The sequence below is a fragment of the Haliotis asinina genome, chromosome 7, assembly GCF_037392515.1.
Source record: "Haliotis asinina isolate JCU_RB_2024 chromosome 7, JCU_Hal_asi_v2, whole genome shotgun sequence".
Classification (NCBI taxonomy): Eukaryota; Metazoa; Mollusca; class Gastropoda; order Lepetellida; family Haliotidae; genus Haliotis; species Haliotis asinina.
Genome location: NC_090286.1, coordinates 18626963 through 18652874, shown reverse-complemented (window position 1 = coordinate 18652874; position 25912 = coordinate 18626963). Strand labels below are relative to the sequence as shown.

General features: G+C 43.9%; 2 long non-coding RNA genes across 2 annotated transcripts; both read left to right on the top strand.

Moving 5' to 3' along the window:
* The first annotated feature begins 7971 nt into the window (after positions 1 to 7971).
* LOC137291819 (uncharacterized) lies at positions 7972 to 9789 on the top strand. Its single transcript, XR_010957284.1, has 3 exons — positions 7972 to 8086; positions 8670 to 9157; positions 9656 to 9789. It is a non-coding gene; the product is annotated as an uncharacterized lncRNA (long non-coding RNA).
* Positions 9790 to 18093: 8304 nt separating this feature from the next.
* LOC137291858 (uncharacterized) lies at positions 18094 to 19909 on the top strand. Its single transcript, XR_010957288.1, has 3 exons — positions 18094 to 18211; positions 18795 to 19282; positions 19781 to 19909. It is a non-coding gene; the product is annotated as an uncharacterized lncRNA (long non-coding RNA).
* The last annotated feature ends 6003 nt before the right edge of the window (positions 19910 to 25912 follow it).

Sequence of the window (25912 nt, the reverse complement as noted above, 5' to 3'; positions counted from 1 at the left end):
CAGACACCCAGATGGACTATGCACACACTGCAAAACACCAGAAACAATACAACACATTTTCACTGACTGCCACCTACAGCACACAAACATTACAGAATTACATAAATCTATACCCAGCACATTTCACTTTAACATTCACAAACTATTAAATCCACACAACCTACCCAATATCTTTAATGACATAGCCTCACTCCTATTAAAATCTAAACCACTCCACTAAATCTAGACCCCTCAGTAAATCCCGTAACTTCCACTAAAATCACTTAAATACCTCTAAAGGGGATCAAAATTACAGTTCTCAACTTGCGGTCGTCTTCTCCGACGTCCGCGCCCCATCAACAGCTTTCTGATCCTTGTCCCACGCCGCCGGCTCACAATCTCTAGCCTCAACTACAGCTCGCCGCAGCCTGCATTCCCGTTACTGTTATCTAATCATCTACAGCCTCACACATTCAACCCAAACCGCCACCCACAACAACCCATACCCCCTACCCCCACACTCACACACACACCCCAATGCCATCAACTACCCCCCCAGCTATCAACACCCTCACCCCCCACCCCCAATCCAAAACATTGTGTTCTCATAATAAAGAAGCTGATATCCATAAAAATCTTCATTCTTATTTATTTCACTTCTAAATGCCCTTCAAAGACTTGATACAGCCATTTAGGTATAGATGGGAAAGATTGATACTGGAGTCTGCATGTAAACGGAGTGGTAGTGTAGCCTAGTTGTTCAAGTGTTGGCACGCCACATTCAGTGGCAGTGGTCGAGTCCCCACTTAAATACTATGGCTCAAGCCCACTTCTGAGACCCGTTGTTGGAACATTGCCAAAGCGGCATAAAACCACACTTACTCGCTGTTGTTAGACCAATCTACATACACAAGAAATGTGATTCCCGATGCTTATGCATGACTAATTTCTTTCAGACGCAGGAACCCTGGCACATTCTGGATTTGGTGTTGTGTCCCTCTAAACCCTTCCACCTGGACTTTAGTACTCTGGCTCTCCGAGGGACCGATGGGATGAGCTTTTGTCTCATGGTGGCTCCATAGTACGTCCGCTCTCCGCGTAGCCCCTCGCCGACTGTACATGGAGTAGGTTCGGTGTTAGGGCCTGATTGTACAGTCAGGATGGTTGTTACAGCAACCCAACTAGTTTAAGGGTGGCACACTCTGTGGCCCCAGTCTTTTCAGCATCCCCAGTAGGCCCAATGCTGACTGCACTTGACTGGTAGATTTAGGTTTTAGTGCAGATAGGGTCCCCTTCATGCATGCCCTGTACGATGCTATCTATAGATGGCATAACTTAGTGTTAACCCACCATTCCGTCCTTCAGTAGGTAGCTCGAGACAAAGCAAGTCCCGGATGGTCACTTTGAGAGTCAGTGTACTGGACGACTGTGCGGCCACCTGCTGGTAAAGTATTTCAATATTTCAATTTAATATTTAGATTAATTTTTGTTTTCACGCCCCGACATATTTGTTTTGTATTTAAATCTATGGGGATCGTAGTATAACCGAATGGTTAAAGCGTTCGCTCATGACGCTCCAAACAACCCTAATTCGATTTCCCATATGGGAATGATGTGTGAAGCATATATTTGTTCTTGCTCACCGTGATATAGCTGGTATATTGCTAAAAGCGGTGTAAAATGTACACTCACACAGTCATAATCTGTGTTGGAAGCATGAATTATGTAGAATGTTCTTTGCCCTTTTACGCAAGCAACTGTTTCTTTCAAACACTTTTTTGAAGAAAACATAAAATACAATGCAACCTTGTTTACCATGACGTCTACTGCAAAGTTACAGCTTCAAGTTTCATGATTGAGATTTTTTCACGTGTTGCCATTTGACTTTCATTTATAGACACAGTAAGTACCAATAATGTAAAATATATTCACTTTACTATTAGGACCATGGATACCATCGACCTGGGGGCAAAATTGGACCCTGAAGTCCCCCAGAGGCAGGACGACTGCCGAGAAGACGCTCCATGGACAGAAGTGGACGAAGGATTCTTCGGCAGGGCGACAGAGGACCAGACAGGCAGGTATTTCCAACTCTATTTGAAAGAAAACAATGGCGTCATGAGCAAGTTACAACTTGTGTTGGAGGTTACAGCGTTTCTCTCACGAAAATGCATATTTTTTTTATATTCATTATCTATGTAGTAAGTATCAGTGATATGAAACATTAACCTATTCGTTATCTTTACTGTTAGGACCGTGGATACCATCGACCTGGGGGCAGAATTGGACCCTGAAGTCCCCCAGAGGCAGGACGACTGCCGAGAAGACACTCCATGGACAGAAGTGGACGAAGGATTCTTCGGCAGGGCGACAGAGGACCAGACAGGCAGGTATTTCCAACTCTATTTGAAAGAAAACAATGGCGTCATGAGCAAGTTACAACTTGTGTTGGAGGTTACAACGTTTCTCTCACGAAAATGCATATACTTTTGATATTCATTATCTATGTAGTAAGTATCAGTGATATGAAACATTAACCTATTTGTTATCTATACTGTTAGGACCGTGGATACCATCGAAATGGGGGCAGAATTGGACCCTGAAGTCCCCCAGAGGCAGGACGACTGCCGAGAAGACACTCCATGGACAGAAGTGGACGAAGGATTCTTCAGCATTGCGACAGAGGACCAGACAGGCAGGTATTTCCAACTCTATTTGGAAGAAAACAATGCCATCATGAGCAAGTTACAACTTGTGTTTAAGGTTACAGCGTTTCTCTCACTAAAATGCATATACTTTTGATATTCATTATCTATGTAGTAAGTATCAGTGATATGAAACATTAACCTAATCGTTATCTTTACTGTTAGGACGGTGGATACCATCGACCTGGGGGCAGAATTGGACCCTGAAGTCTCCCAGAGGCAGGACGACTGCCGAGCAGACACTCCATGGACAGAAGTGGACGAAGGATTCTTCGTCAGGGCGACAGAGGACCAAACAGGCAGGTATTTCCAACTCTATTTGAAAGGAAACAATGGCGTCATGAGGAAGTTACAACTTGTGTTTGAGGTTACAACGTTTCTCTCACGAAAATGCATATACTTTTGATATTCATTATCTATGTAGTAAGTATCAGTGATATGAAACATTAACCTATTCATTATCTTTACTGTTAGGACCGTCTATACCATCGACCTGGGGGCAGAATTGGACCCTGAAGTCCCCCAGAGGCAGGACGACTGCCGAGAAGACACTCCATGGACAGAAGTGGACGAAGGATTCTTCGGCAGGGCGACAGAGGACCAGACAGGCAGGTATTTCCAACTCTATTTGAAAGAAAACAATGGCGTCATGAGCAAGTTACAACTTGTGTTTGAGGTTACAACGTTTCTCTCACGAAAATGCATATACTTTTGATATTCATTATCTATGTAGTAAGTATCAGTGATATGAAACATTAACCTATTTGTTATCTATACTGTTAGGACCGTGGATACCATCGAAATGGGGGCAGAATTGGACCCTGAAGTCCCCCAGAGGCAGGACGACTGCCGAGAAGACACTCCATGGACAGAAGTGGACGAAGGATTCTTCAGCATTGCGACAGAGGACCAGACAGGCAGGTATTTCCAACTCTATTTGGAAGAAAACAATGCCATCATGAGCAAGTTACAACTTGTGTTTGAGGTTACAGCGTTTCTCTCACTAAAATGCATATACTTTTGATATTCATTATCTATGTAGTAAGTATCAGTGATATGAAACATTAACCTAATCGTTATCTTTACTGTTAGGACCGTGGATACCATCGACTTGGGGGCAGAATTGGACCCTGAAGTCCCCCAGAGGCAGGACGACTGCCGAGAAGACACTCCATGGACAGAAGTGGACGAAGGATTCTTCGGCAGGGCGACAGAGGACCAGACACGCAGGTATTTCCAACTCTATTTGAAAGAAAACAATGGCGTCATGAGCAAGTTACAACTTGTGTTGGAGGTTACAACGTTTCTCTCACGAAAATGCATATACTTTTGATATTCATTATCTATGTAGTAAGTATCAGTGATATGAAACATTAACCTATTCATTATCTTTACTGTTAGGACCGTGGATACCATCGACCTGGGGGCAGAATTGGACCCTGAAGTCCCCCAGAGGCAGGACGACTGCCGAGAAGACACTCCATGGACAGAAGTGGACGAAGGATTCTTCGGCAGGGCGACAGAGGACCAGACACGCAGGTATTTCCAACTCTATTTGAAAGAAAATAATGGCGTCATGAGCAAGTTACAACTTGTGTTGGAGGTTACAGCGTTTTTCTCAAGAAAATGCATATACTTTTGATATTCATTATCTATGTAGTAAGTATCAGTGATATGAAACATTAACCTATTCGTTATCTTTACTGTTAGGACCGTGGATACCATCGACCTGGGGGCAGAATTGGACCCTGAAGTCCCCCAGAGGCAGGACGACTGCCGAGAAGACACTCCATAGACAGAAGTGGAAGAAGGATTCTTTGGCAGGGCGACAGAGGACCAGACAGGCAGGTATTTCCAACTCTATTTGAAAGAAAACAATGGCGTCATGAGCAAGTTACAACTTGTGTTGGAGGTTACAGCGTTTCTCTCACGAAAATGCATATACTTTTGATATTCATTATCTATGTAGTAAGTATCAGTGATATGAAACATGAACCTATTTGTTTTCTATACTGTTAGGACCGTGGATACCATCGAAATGGGGGCAGAATTGGACCCTGAAGTCCCCCAGAGGCAGGACGACTGCCGAGAAGACACTCCATGGACAGAAGTGGACGAAGGATTCTTCAACAGGGCGACAGAGGACCAGACAGGCAGGTATTTCCAACTCTATTTGAAAGAAAACAATGGCGTCATGAGCAAGTTACAACTTGTGTTTGAGGTTACAACGTTTCTCTCACTAAAATGCATATACTTTTGATATTCATTATCTATGTAGTAAGTATCAGTGATATGAAACATTAACCTATTTGTTATCTTTACTGTTAGGACCGTGGATGCCATCGACCTGGGGGCAGAATTGGACCCTGAAGTCCCCCAGAGGCAGGACGACTGCCGAGAAGACACTCCATGGACAGAAGTGGACCAAGAATTGTTCGGCAGGGTGACAGAGGACCAGACAGGCAGGTGTTTCCACCTCTATTTGGAGGAAAATACATATATGCATCTTTTGTTTAATATTCTTTGTACACTCTTTTTCTCATAGTCTACATCCATTTTAGAAGTGAGTGAGTGAGTTTAGTTTTATGCTGCACTCATCAATATTCCAGCTATATGATGACGATCTGTAGATAATGTAGTCTGGATCCGACAATCCAGTGATCAACAACATGAGCATCGATCTGCACAATTCGGAACCGATGACATGTGTGAACCAAGTCAGCGAGCCTGACCACTCAATCCCGTTAGTCACCTCTTACAACAAGCATAGTCACAGCCATTTAGGTATAGATGGGAAAGGTTGATACTGGTGTCTGCATGTAAACGAAGTGGTAGTGTAGCCTAGTTGTTCAAGTGTTGGCACGCCACATTCAGTGGCAGTGTTCGAGTTCCCACTTAAATACTATGGCTCACACCCACTTCTGAGGCCTGTCGTTGGAATATTGCCAAAGCGGCATAAAACCACACTTACTCGCTGTTGTTAGACCAAACTACATACGCAAGAAATGTGATTCCTGATGCTTATGCATGACTCATTTCTTTCAGACGCAGGAACCCTGGCACATTCTGGATTTGGTGTTGTGTCCCTCTAAACCCTTCCACCTGGACTTTAGTACTCTGGCTCTCCGAGGGACCGATGGGATGAGCTTTTGTCTCATGGTGGCTCCATAGTACGTCCGCTCTCCGCGTAGCCCCTCGCCGACTGTACATGGAGTAGGTTCGGTGTTAGGGCCTGATTGTACAGTCAGGATGGTTGTTACAGCAACCCAACTAGTTTAGGGGTGGCACACTCTGTGGCCCCAGTCTTTTCAGCATCCCCAGTAGGCCCAATGCTGACTGCACTTGACAGGTAGATTTAGGTTTTAGTGCAGATAGGGTCCCCTTCATGCATGCCCTGTACGATGCTATCTATAGATGGCATAACTTAGTGTTAACCCACCATTCCGTCCTTCAGTAGGTAGCTCGAGACAAAGCAAGTCCCGGATGGTCACTTTGAGAGTCAGTGTACTGGACGACTGTGCGGCCACCTGCTGGTAAAGTATTTCAATATTTCAATTTAATATTTAGATTAATTTTTGTTTTCACGCCCCGACATATTTGTTTTGTATTTAAATCTATGGGGATCGTAGTATAACCGAATGGTTAAAGCGTTCGCTCATGACGCTCCAAACAACCCTAATTCGATTTCCCATATGGGAATGATGTGTGAAGCATATATTTGTTCTTGCTCACCGTGATATAGCTGGTATATTGCTAAAAGCGGTGTAAAATGTACACTCACACAGTCATAATCTGTGTTGGAAGCATGAATTATGTAGAATGTTCTTTGCCCTTTTACGCAAGCAACTGTTTCTTTCAAACACTTTTTTGAAGAAAACATAAAATACAATGCAACCTTGTTTACCATGACGTCTACTGCAAAGTTACAGCTTCAAGTTTCATGATTGAGATTTTTTCACGTGTTGCCATTTGACTTTCATTTATAGACACAGTAAGTACCAATAATGTAAAATATATTCACTTTACTATTAGGACCATGGATACCATCGACCTGGGGGCAGAATTGGACCCTGAAGTCCCCCAGAGGCAGGACGACTGCCGAGAAGACACTCCATGGACAGAAGTGGACGAAGGATTCTTCGGCAGGGCGACAGAGGACCAGACAGGCAGGTATTTCCAACTCTATTTGAAAGAAAACAATGCCGTCATGAGCAAGTTACAACTTGTGTTTGAGGTTACAGCGTTTCTCTGACGAAAATGCATATACTTTTGATATTCATTATCTATGTAGTAAGTATCAGTGATATGAAACATTAACCTATTCGTTATCTTTACTGTTAGGACCGTGGATACCATCGACCTGGGGGCAGAATTGGACCCTGAAGTCCCCCAGAGGCAGGACGACTGCCGAGAAGACACTCCATGGACAGAAGTGGACGAAGGATTCTTCGGCAGGGCGACAGAGGACCAGACAGGCAGGTATTTCCAACTCTATTTGAAAGAAAACAATGCCGTCATGAGCAAGTTACAACTTGTGTTTGAGGTTACAGCGTTTCTCTGACGAAAATGCATATACTTTTGATATTCATTATCTATGTAGTAAGTATCAGTGATATGAAACATTAACCTATTCGTTATCTTTACTGTTAGGACCATGGATACCATCAACCTGGGGGCAGAATTGGACCCTGAAGTCCCCCAGAGGCAGGACGACTGCCGAGAAGACACTCCATGGACAGAAGTGGACGAAGGATTCTTCGTCAGGGCGACAGAGGACCAAACAGGCAGGTATTTCCAACTCTATTTGAAAGAAAACAATGGCGTCATGAGCAAGTTACAACTTGTGTTTGAGGTTACAGCGTTTCTCTCACGAAAATGCATATACTTTTGATATTCATTATCTCTGTAGTAAGTATCAGTGATATGAAACATTAACCTATTTGTTATCTATACTGTTAGGACCGTGGATGCCATCGACCTGGGGGCAGAATTGGACCCTGAAGTCCCCCAGAGGCAGGACGACTGCCGAGAAGACACTCCATGGACAGAAGTGGACGAAGGATTCTTCGGCAGGGCGACAGAGGACCAGACAGGCAGGTATTTCCAACTCTATTTGAAAGAAAACAATGGCGTCATGAGCAAGTTACAACTTGTGTTTGAGGTTACAACGTATCTCTCACTAAAATGCATATACTTTTGATATTCATTATCTATGTAGTAAGTATCAGTGATATGAAACATTAACCTATTTGTTATCTTTACTGTTAGGACCGTGGATGCCATCGACCTGGGGGCAGAATTGGACCCTGAAGTCCCCCAGAGGCAGGACGACTGCCGAGAAGACACTCCATGGACAGAAGTGGACCAAGAATTCTTCGGCAGGGTGACAGAGGACCAGACAGGCAGGTGTTTCCACCTCTATTTGGAGGAAAATACATATATGCATCTTTTGTTTAATGTTCTTTGTACACTCTTTTTCTCATAGTCTACATCCATTTTAGAAGTGAGTGAGTGAGTTTAGTTTTATGCTGCACTCATCAATATTCCAGCTATATGATGACGATCTGTAGATAATGTAGTCTGGATCCGACAATCCAGTGATCAACAACATGAGCATCGATCTGCACAATTCGGAACCGATGACATGTGTGAACCAAGTCAGCGAGCCTGACCACTCAATCCCGTTAGTCACCTCTTACAACAAGCATAGTCACAGCCATTTAGGTATAGATGGGAAAGGTTGATACTGGTGTCTGCATGTAAACGAAGTGGTAGTGTAGCCTAGTTGTTCAAGTGTTGGCACGCCACATTCAGTGGCAGTGTTCGAGTTCCCACTTAAATACTATGGCTCACACCCACTTCTGAGGCCTGTCGTTGGAATATTGCCAAAGCGGCATAAAACCACACTTACTCGCTGTTGTTAAACCAAACTACATACGCAAGAAATGTGATTCCTGATGCTTATGCATGACTCATTTCTTTCAGACGCAGGAACCCTGGCACATTCTGGATTTGGTGTTGTGTCCCTCTAAACCCTTCCACCTGGACTTTAGTACTCTGGCTCTCCGAGGGACCGATGGGATGAGCTTTTGTCTCATGGTGGCTCCATAGTACGTCCGCTCTCCGCGTAGCCCCTCGCCGACTGTACATGGAGTAGGTTCGGTGTTAGGGCCTGATTGTACAGTCAGGATGGTTGTTACAGCAACCCAACTAGTTTAGGGGTGGCACACTCTGTGGCCCCAGTCTTTTCAGCATCCCCAGTAGGCCCAATGCTGACTGCACTTGACTGGTAGATTTAGGTTTTAGTGCAGATAGGGTCCCCTTCGTGCATGCCCTGTACGATGCTATCTATAGATGGCATAACTTAGTGTTAACCCACCATTCCGTCCTTCAGTAGGTAGCTCGAGACAAAGCAAGTCCCGGATGGTCACTTTGAGAGTCAGTGTACTGGACGACTGTGCGGCCACCTGCTGGTAAAGTATTTCAATATTTCAATTTAATATTTAGATTAATTTTTGTTTTCATGCCCCGACATATTTGTTTTGTATTTAAATCTATGGGGATCGTAGTATAACCGAATGGTTAAAGCGTTCGCTCATGACGCTCCAAACAACCCTAATTCGATTTCCCATATGGGAATGATGTGTGAAGCATATATTTGTTCTTGCTCACCGTGATATAGCTGGTATATTGCTAAAAGCGGTGTAAAATGTACACTCACACAGTCATAATCTGTGTTGGAAGCATGAATTATGTAGAATGTTCTTTGCCCTTTTACGCAAGCAACTGTTTCTTTCAAACACTTTTTTGAAGAAAACATAAAATACAATGCAACCTTGTTTACCATGACGTCTACTGCAAAGTTACAGCTTCAGTTTCATGATTGAGATTTTTTCACGTGTTGCCATTTGACTTTCATTTATAGACACAGTAAGTACCAATAATGTAAAATATATTCACTTTACTATTAGGACCATGGATACCATCGACCTGGGGGCAGAATTGGACCCTGAAGTCCCCCAGAGGCAGGACGACTGCCGAGAAGACGCTCCATGGACAGAAGTGGACGAAGGATTCTTCGGCTGGGCGACAGAGGACCATACAGGCAGGTATTTCCAACTCTATTTGAAAGAAAACAATGGCGTCATGAGCAAGTTACAACTTGTGTTTGAGGTTACAGCGTTTCTCTCACGAAAATGCATATTTTTTTTATATTCATTATCTATGTAGTAAGTATCAGTGATATGAAACATTAACCTATTCGTTATCTTTACTGTTAGGACCGTGGATACCATCGACCTGGGGGCAGAATTGGACCCTGAAGTCCCCCAGAGGCAGGACGACTGCCGAGAAGACACTCCATGGACAGAAGTGGACGAAGGATTCTTCGACAGGGCGACAGAGGACCAGACAGGCAGGTATTTCCAACTCTATTTGGAAGAAAACAATGGCGTTATGAGCAAGTTACAACTTGTGTTTGAGGTTACAGCGTTTCTCTGACGAAAATGCATATACTTTTGATATTCATTATCTATGTAGTAAGTATCAGTGATATGAAACATTAACCTATTCGTTATCTTTACTGTTAGGACCATGGATACCATCAACCTGGGGGCAGAATTGGACCCTGAAGTCCCCCAGAGGCAGGACGACTGCCGAGAAGACACTCCATGGAGAGAAGTGGACGAAGGATTCTTCGGCAGGGCGACAGAGGACCAGACAGGCAGGTATTTCCAACTCTATTTGAAAGAAAACAATGGCGTCATGAGCAAGTTACAACTTGTGTTTGAGGTTACAGCGTTTCTCTCACTAAAATGCATATACTTTTGATATTCATTATCTATGTAGTAAGTATCAGTGATATGAAACATTAACCTATTTGTTTTCTTTACTGTTAGGACCGTGGATACCATCGACCTGGGGGCAGAATTGGACCCTGAAGTCCCCCAGAGGCAGGACGACTGCCGAGAAGACACTCCATGGACAGAAGTGGACGAAGGATTCTTCGGCAGGGCGACAGAGGACCAGACAGGCAGGTATTTCCAACTCTATTTGAAAGAAAACAATGGCGTCATGAGCAAGTTACAACTTGTGTTTGAGGTTACAGCGTTTCTCTCACGAAAATGCATATACTTTTGATATTCATTATCTATGTAGTAAGTATCAGTGATATGAAACATTAACCTATTTGTTATCTATACTGTTAGGACCGTGGATGCCATCGACCTGGGGGCAGAATTGGACCCTGAAGTCCCCCAGAGGCAGGACGACTGCCGAGAAGACACTCCATGGACAGAAGTGGACGAAGGATTCTTCAGCATTGCGACAGAGGACCAGACAGGCAGGTATTTCCAACTCTATTTGGAAGAAAACAATGCCATCATGAGCAAGTTACAACTTGTGTTTGAGGTTACAGCGTTTCTCTCACTAAAATGCATATACTTTTGATATTCATTATCTATGTAGTAAGTATCAGTGATATGAAACATTAACCTAATCGTTATCTTTACTGTTAGGACGGTGGATACCATCGACCTGGGGGCAGAATTGGACCCTGAAGTCCCCCAGAGGCAGGACGACTGCCGAGAAGACACTCCATGGACAGAAGTGGACGAAGGATTCTTCGGCAGGGCGACAGAGGACCAGACAGGCAGGTATTTCCAACTCTATTTGAAAGAAAACAATGGCGTCATGAGCAAGTTACAACTTGTGTTTGAGGTTACAGCGTTTCTCTCACGAAAATGCATATACTTTTGATATTCATTATCTATGTAGTAAGTATCAGTGATATGAAACATTAACCTATTCGTTATCTTTACTGTTAGGACCGTGGATACCATCGACCTGGGGCCAGAATTGGACCCGGAAGTCCCCCAGAGGCAGGACGACTGCCGAGAAGACGCTCCATGGACAGAAGTGGACGAAGGATTCTTCGACAGGGCGACAGAGGACCAGACAGGCAGGTATTTCCAACTCTATTTGAAAGAAAATAATGGCGTCATGAGCAAGTTACAACTTGTGTTGGAGGTTACAGCGTTTTTCTCAAGAAAATGCATATACTTTTGATATTCATTATTTATGTAGTAAGTATCAGTGATATGAAACATTAACCTATTCGTTATCTTTACTGTTAGGACCGTGGATACCATCGACCTGGGGGCAGAATTGGACCCGGAAGTCCCCCAGAGGCAGGACGACTGCCGAGAAGACACTCCATGGACAGAAGTGGACGAAGGATTCTTCGGCAGGGCGACAGAGGACCAGACAGGCAGGTATTTCCAACTCTATTTGAAAGAAAACAATGGCGTCATGAGCAAGTTACAACTTGTGTTTGAGGTTACAGCGTTTCTCTCACGAAAATGCATATACTTTTGATATTCATTATCTATGTAGTAAGTATCAGTGATATGAAACATTAACCTATTTGTTATCTATACTGTTAGGACCGTGGATGCCATCGACCTGGGGGCAGAATTGGACCCTGAAGTCCCCCAGAGGCAGGACGACTGCCGAGAAGACACTCCATGGACAGAAGTGGACGAAGGATTCTTCAGCATTGCGACAGAGGACCAGACAGGCAGGTATTTCCAACTCTATTTGGAAGAAAACAATGCCATCATGAGCAAGTTACAACTTGTGTTTGAGGTTACAGCGTTTCTCTCACTAAAATGCATATACTTTTGATATTCATTATCTATGTAGTAAGTATCAGTGATATGAAACATTAACCTAATCGTTATCTTTACTGTTAGGACGGTGGATACCATCGACCTGGGGGCAGAATTGGACCCTGAAGTCCCCCAGAGGCAGGACGACTGCCGAGAAGACACTCCATGGACAGAAGTGGACGAAGGATTCTTCGGCAGGGCGACAGAGGACCAGACAGGCAGGTATTTCCAACTCTATTTGAAAGAAAACAATGGCGTCATGAGCAAGTTACAACTTGTGTTTGAGGTTACAGCGTTTCTCTCACGAAAATGCATATACTTTTGATATTCATTATCTATGTAGTAAGTATCAGTGATATGAAACATTAACCTATTCGTTATCTTTACTGTTAGGACCGTGGATACCATCGACCTGGGGGCAGAATTGGACCCGGAAGTCCCCCAGAGGCAGGACGACTGCCGAGAAGACGCTCCATGGACAGAAGTGGACGAAGGATTCTTCGACAGGGCGACAGAGGACCAGACAGGCAGGTATTTCCAACTCTATTTGAAAGAAAATAATGGCGTCATGAGCAAGTTACAACTTGTGTTGGAGGTTACAGCGTTTTTCTCAAGAAAATGCATATACTTTTGATATTCATTATTTATGTAGTAAGTATCAGTGATATGAAACATTAACCTATTCGTTATCTTTACTGTTAGGACCGTGGATACCATCGACCTGGGGGCAGAATTGGACCCTGAAGTCCCCCAGAGGCAGGACGACTGCCGAGAAGACACTCCATAGACAGAAGTGGACGAAGGATTCTTCGTCAGGGCGACAGAGGACCAGACAGGCAGGTATTTCCAACTCTATTTGAAAGAAAACAATGCCGTCATGAGCAAGTTACAACTTGTGTTTGAGGTTACAGCGTTTCTCTCACGAAAATGCATATACTTTTGATATTCATTATCTATGTAGTAAGTATCAGTGATATGAAACATTTACCTATTCGTTATCTTTACTGTTAGGACCATGGATACCATCAACCTGGGGGCAGAATTGGACCCGGAAGTCCCCCAGAGGCAGGACGACTGCCGAGAAGACACTCCATGGAGAGAAGTGGACGAAGGATTCTTCGGCAGGGCGACAGAGGACCAGACAGGCAGGTATTTCCAACTCTATTTGGAAGAAAACAATGCCATCATGAGCAAGTTACAACTTGTGTTTGAGGTTACAGCGTTTCTCTCACTAAAATGCATATACTTTTGATATTCATTATCTATGTAGTAAGTATCAGTGATATGAAACATTAACCTAATCGTTATCTTTACTGTTAGGACCGTGGATACCATCGAAATGGGGGCAGAATTGGACCCTGAAGTCCCCCAGAGGCAGGACGACTGCCGAGAAGACACTCCATGGACAGAAGTGGACGAAGGATTCTTCGGCAGGGCGACAGAGGACCAGACAGGCAGGTATTTCCAACTCTATTTGAAAGAAAATAATGGCGTCATGAGCAAGTTACAACTTGTGTTGGAGGTTACAGCGTTTTTCTCAAGAAAATGCATATACTTTTGATATTCATTATTTATGTAGTAAGTATCAGTGATATGAAACATTAACCTATTCGTTATCTTTACTGTTAGGACCGTGGATACCATCGACCTGGGGGCAGAATTGGACCCTGAAGTCCCCCAGAGGCAGGACGACTGCCGAGAAGACACTCCATAGACAGAAGTGGACGAAGGATTCTTCGTCAGGGCGACAGAGGACCAGACAGGCAGGTATTTCCAACTCTATTTGAAAGAAAACAATGCCGTCATGAGCAAGTTACAACTTGTGTTTGAGGTTACAGCGTTTCTCTCACGAAAATGCATATACTTTTGATATTCATTATCTATGTAGTAAGTATCAGTGATATGAAACATTAACCTAATCGTTATCTTTACTGTTAGGACGGTGGATACCATCGACCTGGGGGCAGAATTGGACCCTGAAGTCCCCCAGAGCCAGGACGACTGCCGAGAAGACACTCCATGGACAGAAGTGGACGAAGGATTCTTCGGCACGGCGACAGAGGACCAAACAGGCAGGTATTTCCAACTCTATTTGAAAGAAAACAATGCCGTCATGAGCAAGTTACAACTTGTGTTTGAGGTTACAGCGTTTCTCTCACGAAAATGCATATACTTTTGATATTCATTATCTATGTAGTAAGTACAGTGAAATGAAACATTAACCTATTCGTTATCTTTACTGTTAGGACCATGGACACCATCAACCTGGGGGCAGAATTGGACCCGTAACTCCCCCAGAGGCAGGACGACTGCCGAGAAGACACTCCATGGACAGAAGTGGACGAAGGATTCTTCGGCTGGGCGACAGAGGACCAGACAGGCAGGTATTTCCAACTCTATTTGAAAGAAAACAATGGCGTCATGAGCAAGTTACAACTTGTGTTTGAGGTTACAGCGTTTCTCTCACGAAAATGCATATACTTTTGATATTCATTATCTATGTAGTAAGTATCAGTGATATGAAACATTAACATATTTGCTATCTTTACTGTTAGGACCGTGGATACCATCGACCTGGGGGCAGAATTGGACCCTGAAGTCCCCCAGAGGCAGGACGACTGCCGAGAAGACACTCCATGGAGAGAAGTGGACGAAGGATTCTTCGGCATTGCGACAGAGGACCAGACAGGCAGGTATTTCCAACTCTATTTGAAAGAGAACAATGGCGTCATGAGTAAGTTACAACTTGTGTTTGTGGTTACAACGTTTCTCTCACGAAAATGCATGTACTTTTGATATTCATTATCTATGTAGTAAGTATCAGTGATATGAAACATTAACCTATTCATTATCTGTACTGTTAGGACCGTGGATACCATCGACCTGGGGGCAGAATTGGACCCTGAAGTCCCCCAGAGGCAGGACGACTGCCGAGAAGACACTCCATAGACAGAAGTGGACGAAGGATTCTTTGGCAGGGCGACAGAGGACCAGACAGGCAGGTATTTCCAACTTTATTTGAAAGAAAACAATGGCGTCATGAGCAAGTTACAACTTGTGTTTGAGGTTACAGCGTTTCTCTCACGAAAATGCATATACTTTTAATATTCATTATCTATGTAGTAAGTATCAGTGATATGAAACATTAACCTATTCGTTATCTTTACCGTTAGAACTGTGGATTCCATCGACCTGGGGGCAGAATTGGACCCTGCAGTCCCCCAGAGGCAGGACGACTGCCGAGAAGACACTTCATGGACAGAAGTGGACGAAGGATTCTTCGTCAGGGCGACAGAGGACCAGACAGGCAGGTATTTCCAACTCTATTTCGAGGAAAACAATGGCGTCATGAGCAAGTTACAACTTGTGTTTGAGGTTACAGCGTTTCTCTCACGAAAATGCATATACTTTTAATATTCATTATCTATGTAGTAAGTATCAGTGATATGAAACATTTACCTATTCGTTATCTTTACTGTTAGGACTGTGGATACCATCGACCTGGGGGCAGAATTGGACCCTGAAGTCCCCCAGAGGCAGGACGACTGCCGAGAATACGCTCCATGGACAGAAGTGGACGAAGGATTCTTCGGCAGGGCGACAGAGGACCAGACAGGCAGGTATTTCCAACTCTATTTGAAAGAAAATAATGGCGTCATGAGCAAGTTACAACTTGTGTTTGAGGTTACAGCGTTTCTCTCACGAAAATGCATATACTTTTGATATTCATTATCTATGTAGTAAGTATCAGTGATATGAAACATTAACCTATTCGTTATCTTTACTGTTAGGACCGTGGATACCATCGACCTGGGGGCAGAATTGGACCCTGAAGTCCCCCAGAGGCAGGACGACTGCCGAGAAGACACTCCATGGACAGAAGTGGACGAAGGATTCTTCGGCAGGGCGACAGAGGACCAGACAGGCAAGTATTTCCAACTCTATTTGAAAGAAAACAATGGCGTCATGAGCAAGTTACAACTTGTGTTTGAGGTTACAGCGTTTCTCTGACGAAAATGCATATACTTTTGATATTCATTATCTATGTAGTAAGTATCAGTGATATGAAACATTAACCTATTCGTTATCTTTACTGTTAGGACCGTGGATACCATCGACCTGGGGGCAGAATTGGACCCTGCAGTCCCCCAGAGGCAGGACGACTGCCGAGAAGACACTCCATGGAGAGAAGTGGACGAAGGATTCTTCGTCAGGGCGACAGAGGACCAGACAGGCAGGTATTTCCAACTCTATTTCGAGGAAAACAATGGCGTCATGAGCAAGTTACAACTTGTGTTTGAGGTTACAGCGTTTCTCTCACGAAAATGCATATACTTTTGATATTCATTATCTATGTAGTAAGTATCAGTGATATGAAACATTACCCTATTCGTTATCTTTACTGTTAGGACCGTGGATACCATCGACCTGGGGGCAGAGTTGGACCCTGCAATCCCCCAGAGGCAGGACGACTGCCGAGAAGACACTCCATGGACAGAAGTGGACGAAGGATTCTTCAACAGGGCGACAGAGGACCAGACAGGCAGGTATTTCCAACTCTATTTGAAAGAAAACAATGCCATCATAAGCAAGTTACAACTTGTGTTTGAGGTTTCAGCGTTTCTCTCACGAAAATGCATATACTTTTGATATTCATTATCTATGTAGTAAGTATCAGTGATATGAAACATTAACCTATTTGTTATCTATACTGTTAGGACCGTGGATACCATCGACCTGGGGGCAGAATTGGACCCTGCAGTCCCCCAGAGGCAGGACGACTGCCGAGAAGACACTCCATGGACAGAAGTGGACCAAGAATTCTTCGGCAGGGTGACAGAGGACCAGACAGGCAGGTGTTTCCACCTCTATTTGGAGGAAAATACATATATGCGTCTTTTGTTTAATATTCTTTGTACACTCTTTTTCTCATAGTGTATTTCCAACTCTATTTGAAAGAAAACAATGGCGTCATGAGCAAGTTACAACTTGTGTTTGAGGTTTCAGCGTTTCTCTCACGAAAATGCATATACTTTTGATATTCATTATCTATGTAGTAAGTATCAGTGATATGAAACATTAACCTATTTGTTATCTATACTGTTAGGACCGTGGATACCATCGACCTGGGGGCAGAATTGGACCCTGCAGTCCCCCAGAGGCAGGACGACTGCCGAGAAGACACTTCATGGACAGAAGTGGACGAAGGATTCTTCGTCAGGGCGACAGAGGACCAGACAGGCAGGTATTTCCAACTCTATTTCGAGGAAAACAATGGCGTCATGAGCAAGTTACAACTTGTGTTTGAGGTTACAGCGTTTCTCTCACGAAAATGCATATACTTTTGATATTCATTATCTATGTAGTAAGTATCAGTGATATGTAACATTACCCTATTCGTTATCTTTACTGTTAGGACCGTGGATACCATCGACCTGGGGGCAGAATTGGACCCTGAAGTCCCCCAGAGGCAGGACGACTGCCGAGAAGACACTCCATGGAGAGAAGTGGACGAAGGATTCTTCAACAGGGCGACAGAGGACCAGACAGGCAGGTATTTCCAACTCTATTTGAAAGAAAACAATGCCATCATAAGCAAGTTACAACTTGTGTTTGAGGTTTCAGCGTTTCTCTCACGAAAATGCATATACTTTTGATATTCATTATCTATGTAGTAAGTATCAGTGATATGAAACATTAACCTATTTGTTATCTTTACTGTTAGGACCGTGGATGCCATCGACCTGGGGGCAGAATTGGACCCTGAAGTCCCCCAGAGGCAGGACGACTGCCGAGAAGACACTCCATGGACAGAAGTGGACCAAGAATTCTTCGGCAGGGTGACAGAGGACCAGACAGGCAGGTGTTTCCACCTCTATTTGGAGGAAAATACATATATGCGTCTTTTATTTAATATTCTTTGTACACTCTTTTTCTCATAGTGTACATCCATTTTAGAAGTGAGTGAGTGAGTTTAGTTTTGTGCTGCACTCATCAATATTCCAGCTATATGATGACGATCTGTAGATAATGTAGTCTGGATCCGACAATCCAGTGATCAACAACATGAGCATCGATCTGCACAATTCGGAACCGATGACATGTGTGAACCAAGTCAGCGAGCCTGACCACTCAATCCCGTTAGTCACCTCTTACAACAAGCATAGTCACAGCCATTTAGGTATAGATGGGAAAGGTTGATACTGGTGTCTGCATGTAAACGAAGTGGTAGTGTAGCCTAGTTGTTCAAGTGTTGGCACGCCACATTCAGTGGCAGTGTTCGAGTTCCCACTTAAATACTATGGCTCACACCCACTTCTGAGGCCTGTCGTTGGAATATTGCCAAAGCGGCATAAAACCACACTTACTCGCTGTTGTTAAACCAAACTACATACGCAAGAAATGTGATTCCTGATGCTTATGCATGACTCATTTCTTTCAGACGCAGGAACCCTGGCACATTCTGGATTTGGTGTTGTGTCCCTCTAAACCCTTCCACCTGGACTTTAGTACTCTGGCTCTCCGAGGGACCGATGGGATGAGCTTTTGTCTCATGGTGGCTCCATAGTACGTCCGCTCTCCGCGTAGCCCCTCGCCGACTGTACATGGAGTAGGTTCGGTGTTAGGGCCTGATTGTACAGTCAGGATGGTTGTTACAGCAACCCAACTAGTTTAGGGGTGGCACACTCTGTGGCCCCAGTCTTTTCAGCATCCCCAGTAGGCCCAATGCTGACTGCACTTGACTGGTAGATTTAGGTTTTAGTGTAGATAGGGCCCCCTTCGTGCATGCCCTGTACGATGCTATCTATAGATGGCATAACTTAGTGTTAACCCACCATTCCGTCCTTCAGTAGGTAGCTCGAGACAAAGCAAGTCCCGGATGGTCACTTTGAGAGTCAGTGTACTGGACGACTGTGCGGCCACCTGCTGGTAAAGTATTTCAATATTTCAATTTAATATTTAGATTAATTTTTGTTTTCACGCCCCGACATATTTGTTTTGTATTTAAATCTATGGGGATCGTAGTATAACCGAATGGTTAAAGCGTTTGCTCATGACGCTCCAAACAACCCTAATTCGATTTCCCATATGGGAATGATGTGTGAAGCATATATTTGTTCTTGCTCACCGTGATATAGCTGGTATATTGCTAAAAGCGGTGTAAAATGTACACTCACACAGTCATAATCTGTGTTGGAAGCATGAATTATGTAGAATGTTCTTTGCCCTTTTACGCAAGCAACTGTTTCTTTCAAACACTTTTTTGAAGAAAACATAAAATACAATGCAACCTTGTTTACCATGACGTCTACTGCAAAGTTACAGCTTCAGTTTCATGATTGAGATTTTTTCACGTGTTGCCATTTGACTTTCATTTATAGACACAGTAAGTACCAATAATGTAAAATATATTCACTTTACTATTAGGACCATGGATACCATCGACCTGGGGGCAGAATTGGACCCTGAAGTCCCCCAGAGGCAGGACGACTGCCGAGAAGACGCTCCATGGACAGAAGTGGACGAAGGATTCTTCGGCAGGGCGACAGAGGACCAGACAGGCAGGTATTTCCAACTCTATTTGGAAGAAAACAATGGCGTCATGAGCAAGTTACAACTTGTGTTTGAGGTTACAGCGTTTCTCTGACGAAAATGCATATTTTTTTTATATTCATTATCTATGTAGTAAGTATCAGTGATATGAAACATTAACCTACTCGTTTTATTTACTGTTAGGACCGTGGATACCATCGACCTGGGGGCAGAATTGGACCCTGAAGTCCCCCAGAGGCAGGACGACTGCTGAGAAGATGCTCCATGGACAGAAGTGGACGAAGGATTCTTCGGCAGGGCGACAGAGGACCAGACAGGCAGGTATTTCCAACTCTATTTGGAAGAAAACAATGCCATCATAAGCAAGTTACAACTTGTGTTTGAGGTTACAGCGTTTCTCTCACGAAAATGCATATACTTTTGATATTCATTATCTATGTAGTAAGTATCAGTGATATGAAACATTAACCTATTCGTTATCTTTACTGTTAGGACCGTGGATACCATCGCCCTTGGGGCAGAATTGGACCCTGAAGTCCCCCAGAGGCAGGACGACTGCCGAGAAGACGCTCCATGGACAGAAGTGGACGAAGAATTCTTCGGCAGGGCGACAGAGGACCAGACAGGCAGGTATTTCCAACTCTGTTTGAAAGAAAACAATGGCGTCATGAGCAAGTTGCAACTTGTGTTTGAGGTTACAGCGTTTCTCTGACTAAAATGCATATACTTTTGATATTCATTATCTATGTAGTAAGTATCAGTGATATGAAACATCAACCTATTTGTTATCTTTACTGTTAGGACCGTGGATACCATCGACCTGGGGGCAGAATTGGACCCTGAAGTCCCCCAGAGGCAGGACGACTGCCGAGAAGACACTCCATGGACAGAAGTGGATGAAGTATTCTTCGGCAGGGCGACAGAGGACCAGACAGGCAGGTATTTCCAACTCTATTTGAAAGAAAACAATGGCGTCATGAGCAAGTTACAACTTGTGTTTGAGGTTACAGCGTTTCTCTCACGAAAATCCATATACTTTTGATATTCATTATCTCTGTAGTAAGTATCAGTGATATGAAACATTAACCTATTTGTTATCTTTATTTTTAGGACCGTGGATGCCATCGACCTGGGGGCAGAATTGGACCCTGAAGTCCCCCAGAGGCAGGACGACTGTCGAGAAGACGCTCCATGGACAGAAGTGGACGAAGGATTCTTCGGCAGGGCGACAGAGGACCAGACAGGCAGGTATTTCCAACTCTATTTGAAAGAAAACAATGGCGTCATGAGCAAGTTACAACTTGTGTTTGAGGTTACAGCGTTTCTCTCACCAAAATGCATATTTTTTTTATATTCATTATCTATGTAGTAAGTATCAGTGATATGAAACATTAACCTACTCGTTTTCTTTACTGTTAGGACCGTGGATACCATCGACCTGGGGGCAGAATTGGACCCGGAAGTCCCCCAGAGGCAGGACGACTGCCGACAAGACACTCCATAGACAGAAGTGGACGAAGGATTCTTCGGCAGGGTGACAGAGGACCAGACAGGCAGGTATTTCCAACTCTATTTGAAAGAAAACAATGGCGTCATGAGCAAGTTACAAATTGTGTTTGAGGTTACAGCGTTTCTCTCACGAAAATGCATATACTTTTGATATTCATTATCTATGTAGCAAGTATCAGTGATATGAAACATTAACCTATTTGTTATCTTTTTTGTTAGGAACGTGGATACCATCGACCTGGGGGCAGAATTGGACCCTGAAGTCCCCCAGAGGCAGGACGACTGCCGAGAATACACTCCATGGACAGAAGTGGACGAAGGATTCTTCGGCATTGCGACAGAGGACCAGACAGGCAGGTATTTCCAACTCTATTTGGAAGAAAACAATGGCGTCATGAGCAAGTTACAACTTGTGTTTGAGGTTACAGCGTTTCTCTCACGAAAATCCATATACTTTTGATATTCATTATCTATGTAGTAAGTATCAGTGATATGAAACATTTACCTATTCGTTATCTTTACTGTTAGGACCGTGGATGCCATCGACCTGGGGGCAGAATTGGACCCTGAAGTCCCCCAGAGGGAGGACGACTGCCGAGAAGACACTTCATGGACAGAAGTGGACGAAGGATTCTTCAACAGGGCGACAGAGGACCAGACAGGCAGGTATTTCCAACTCTATTTGGAAGAAAACAATGGCGTCATGAGCAAGTTACAACTTGTGTTTGAGGTTACAGCGTTTCTCTCACGAAAATGCATATACTTTTGATATTCATTATCTATGTAGTAAGTATCAGTGATATGAAACATTAACCTATTCGTTATCTTTACTGTTAGGACGGTGGATACCATCGACCTGGGGGCAGAATTGGACCCTGAAGTCCTCCAGAGGCAGGACGACTGCCGAGAAGACGCTCCATGGACAGAAGTGGACGAAGGATTCTTCGGCAGGGTGACAGAGGACCAGACAGGCAGGTATTTCCAACTCTATTTGGAAGAAAACAATGGCGTCATGAGCAAGTTACAACTTGTGTTTGAGGTTACAGCGTTTCTCTCACGAAAATGCATATACTTTTGATATTCATTATCTATGTAGTAAGTATCAGTGATATGAAACATTAACCTATTCGTTATCTTTACTGTTAGGACCGTGGATACCATCAACCTGGGGGCAGAATTGGACCCTGAAGTCCCCCAGAGGCAGGACGACTGCCGAGAAGACACTCCATGGACAGAAGTGGACGAAGGATTCTTCAACAGGGCGACAGAGGACCAGACAGGCAGGTATTTCCAACTCTATTTGAAAGAAAACAATGGCGTCATGAGCAAGTTACAACTTGTGTTTGAGGTTACAGCGTTTCTCTCACTAAAATGCATATACTTTTGATATTCATTATCTATGTGGACCCTGAAGTGATATGAAACATTAACCTATTTGTTATCTTTACTGTTAGGACCGTGGATACCATCGACCTGGGGGCAGAATTGGACCCTGAAGTCCCCCAGAGGCAGGACGACTGCCAAGAAGACACTCCATGGACAGAAGTGGACCAAGAATTCTTCGGCAGGGTGACAGAGGACCAGACAGGCAGGTGTTTCCACCTCTGTTTGGAGGAAAATACATATATGTGTCTTTTGTTTAATATTCTTTGTACACTCTTTTTCTCATAGTCTACATCCATTTTAGAAGTGAGTGAGTGAGTTTAGTTTTATGCTGCACTCATCAATATTCCAGCTATATGATGACGATCTGTAGATAATGTAGTCTGGATCCGACAATCCAGTGATCAACAACATGAGCATCGATCTGCACAATTCGGAACCGATGACATGTGTGAACCAAGTCAGCGAGCCTGACCACTCAATCCCGTTAGTCACCTCTTACAACAAGCATAGTCACAGCCATTTAGGTATAGATGGGAAAGGTTGATACTGGTGTCTGCATGTAAACGAAGTGGTAGTGTAGCCTAGTTGTTCAAGTGTTGGCACGCCACATTCAGTGGCAGTGTTCGAGTTCCCACTTAAATACTATGGCTCACACCCACTTCTGAGGCCTGTCGTTGGAATATTGCCAAAGCGGCATAAAACCACACTTACTCGCTGTTGTTAAACCAAACTACATACGCAAGAAATGTGATTCCTGATGCTTATGCATGACTCATTTCTTTCAGACGCAGGAACCCTGGCACATTCTGGATTTGGTGTTGTGTCCCTCTAAACCCTTCCACCTGGACTTTAGTACTCTGGCTCTCCGAGGGACCGATGGGATGAGCTTTTGTCTCATGGTGGCTCCATAGTACGTCCGCTCTCCGCGTAGCCCCTCGCCGACTGTACATGGAGTAGGTTCGGTGTTAGGGCCTGATTGTACAGTCAGGATGGTTGTTACAGCAACCCAACTAGTTTAGGGGTGGCACACTCTGTGGCCCCAGTCTTTTCAGCATCCCCAGTAGGCCCAATGCTGACTGCACTTGACTGGTAGATTTAGGTTTTAGTGTAGATAGGGCCCCCTTCGTGCATGCCCTGTACGATGCTATCTATAGATGGCATAACTTAGTGTTAACCCACCATTCCGTCCTTCAGTAGGTAGCTCGAGACAAAGCAAGTCCCGGATGGTCACTTTGAGAGTCAGTGTACTGGACGACTGTGCGGCCACCTGCTGGTAAAGTATTTCAATATTTCAATTTAATATTTAGATTAATTTTTGTTTTCACGCCCCGACATATTTGTTTTGTATTTAAATCTATGGGGATCGTAGTATAACCGAATGGTTAAAGCGTTCGCTCATGACGCTCCAAACAACCCTAATTCGATTTCCCATATGGGAATGATGTGTGAAGCATATATTTGTTCTTGCTCACCGTGATATAGCTGGTATATTGCTAAAAGCGGTGTAAAATGTACACTCACACAGTCATAATCTGTGTTGGAAGCATGAATTATGTAGAATGTTCTTTGCCCTTTTACGCAAGCAACTGTTTCTTTCAAACACTTTTTTGAAGAAAACATAAAATACAATGCAACCTTGTTTACCATGACGTCTACTGCAAAGTTACAGCTTCAGTTTCATGATTGAGATTTTTTCACGTGTTGCCATTTGACTTTCATTTATAGACACAGTAAGTACCAATAATGTAAAATATATTCACTTTACTATTAGGACCATGGATACCATCGACCTGGGGGCAGAATTGGACCCTGAAGTCCCCCAGAGGCAGGACGACTGCCAAGAAGACGCTCCATGGACAGAAGTGGACGAAGGATTCTTCGGCAGGGCGACAGAGGACCAGACAGGCAGGTATTTCCAACTCTATTTGAAAGAAAACAATGGTGTCATGAGCAAGTTGCAACTTGTGTTTGAGGTTACAGCGTTTCTCTCACGAAAATGCATATTTTTTTTATATTCATTATCTATGTAGTAAGTATCACTGATATGAAACATTAACCTACTCGTTTTCTTTACTGTTAGGACCGTGGATACCATCGACCTGGGGGCAGAATTGGACCTTGAAGTCCCCCAGAGGCAGGACGACTGCTGAGAAGATGCTCCATGGACAGAAGTGGACGAAGGATTCTTCGGCAGGGCGACAGAGGACCAGACAGGCAGGTATTTCCAACTCTATTTGGAAGAAAACAATGCCATCATAAGCAAGTTACAACTTGTGTTTGAGGTTACAGCGTTTCTCTCACGAAAATGCATATACTTTTGATATTCATTATCTATGTAGTAAGTATCAGTGATATGAAACATTAACCTATTCGTTATCTTTACTGTTAGGACCGTGGATACCATCGCCCTTGGGGCAGAATTGGACCCTGAAGTCCCCCAGAGGCAGGACGACTGCCGAGAAGACGCTCCATGGACAGAAGTGGACGAAGAATTCTTCGGCAGGGCGACAGAGGACCAGACAGGCAGGTATTTCCAACTCTGTTTGAAAGAAAACAATGGCGTCATGAGCAAGTTGCAACTTGTGTTTGAGGTTACAGCGTTTCTCTGACTAAAATGCATATACTTTTGATATTCATTATCTATGTAGTAAGTATCAGTGATATGAAACATTAACCTATTTGTTATCTTTACTGTTAGGACCGTGGATACCATCGACCTGGGGGCAGAATTGGACCCTGAAGTCCCCCAGAGGCAGGACGACTGCCGAGAAGACACTCCATGGACAGAAGTGGATGAAGTATTCTTCGGCAGGGCGACAGAGGACCAGACAGGCAGGTATTTCCAACTCTATTTGAAAGAAATCAATGGCGTCATGAGCAAGTTACAACTTGTGTTTGAGGTTACAGCGTTTCTCTCACCAAAATCCATATACTTTTGATATTCATTATCTCTGTAGTAAGTATCAGTGATATGAAACATTAACCTATTTGTTATCTTTATTTTTAGGACCGTGGATGCCATCGACCTGGGGGCAGAATTGGACCCTGAAGTCCCCCAGAGGCAGGATGACTGCCGAGAAGACGCTCCATGGACAGAAATGGACGAAGGAT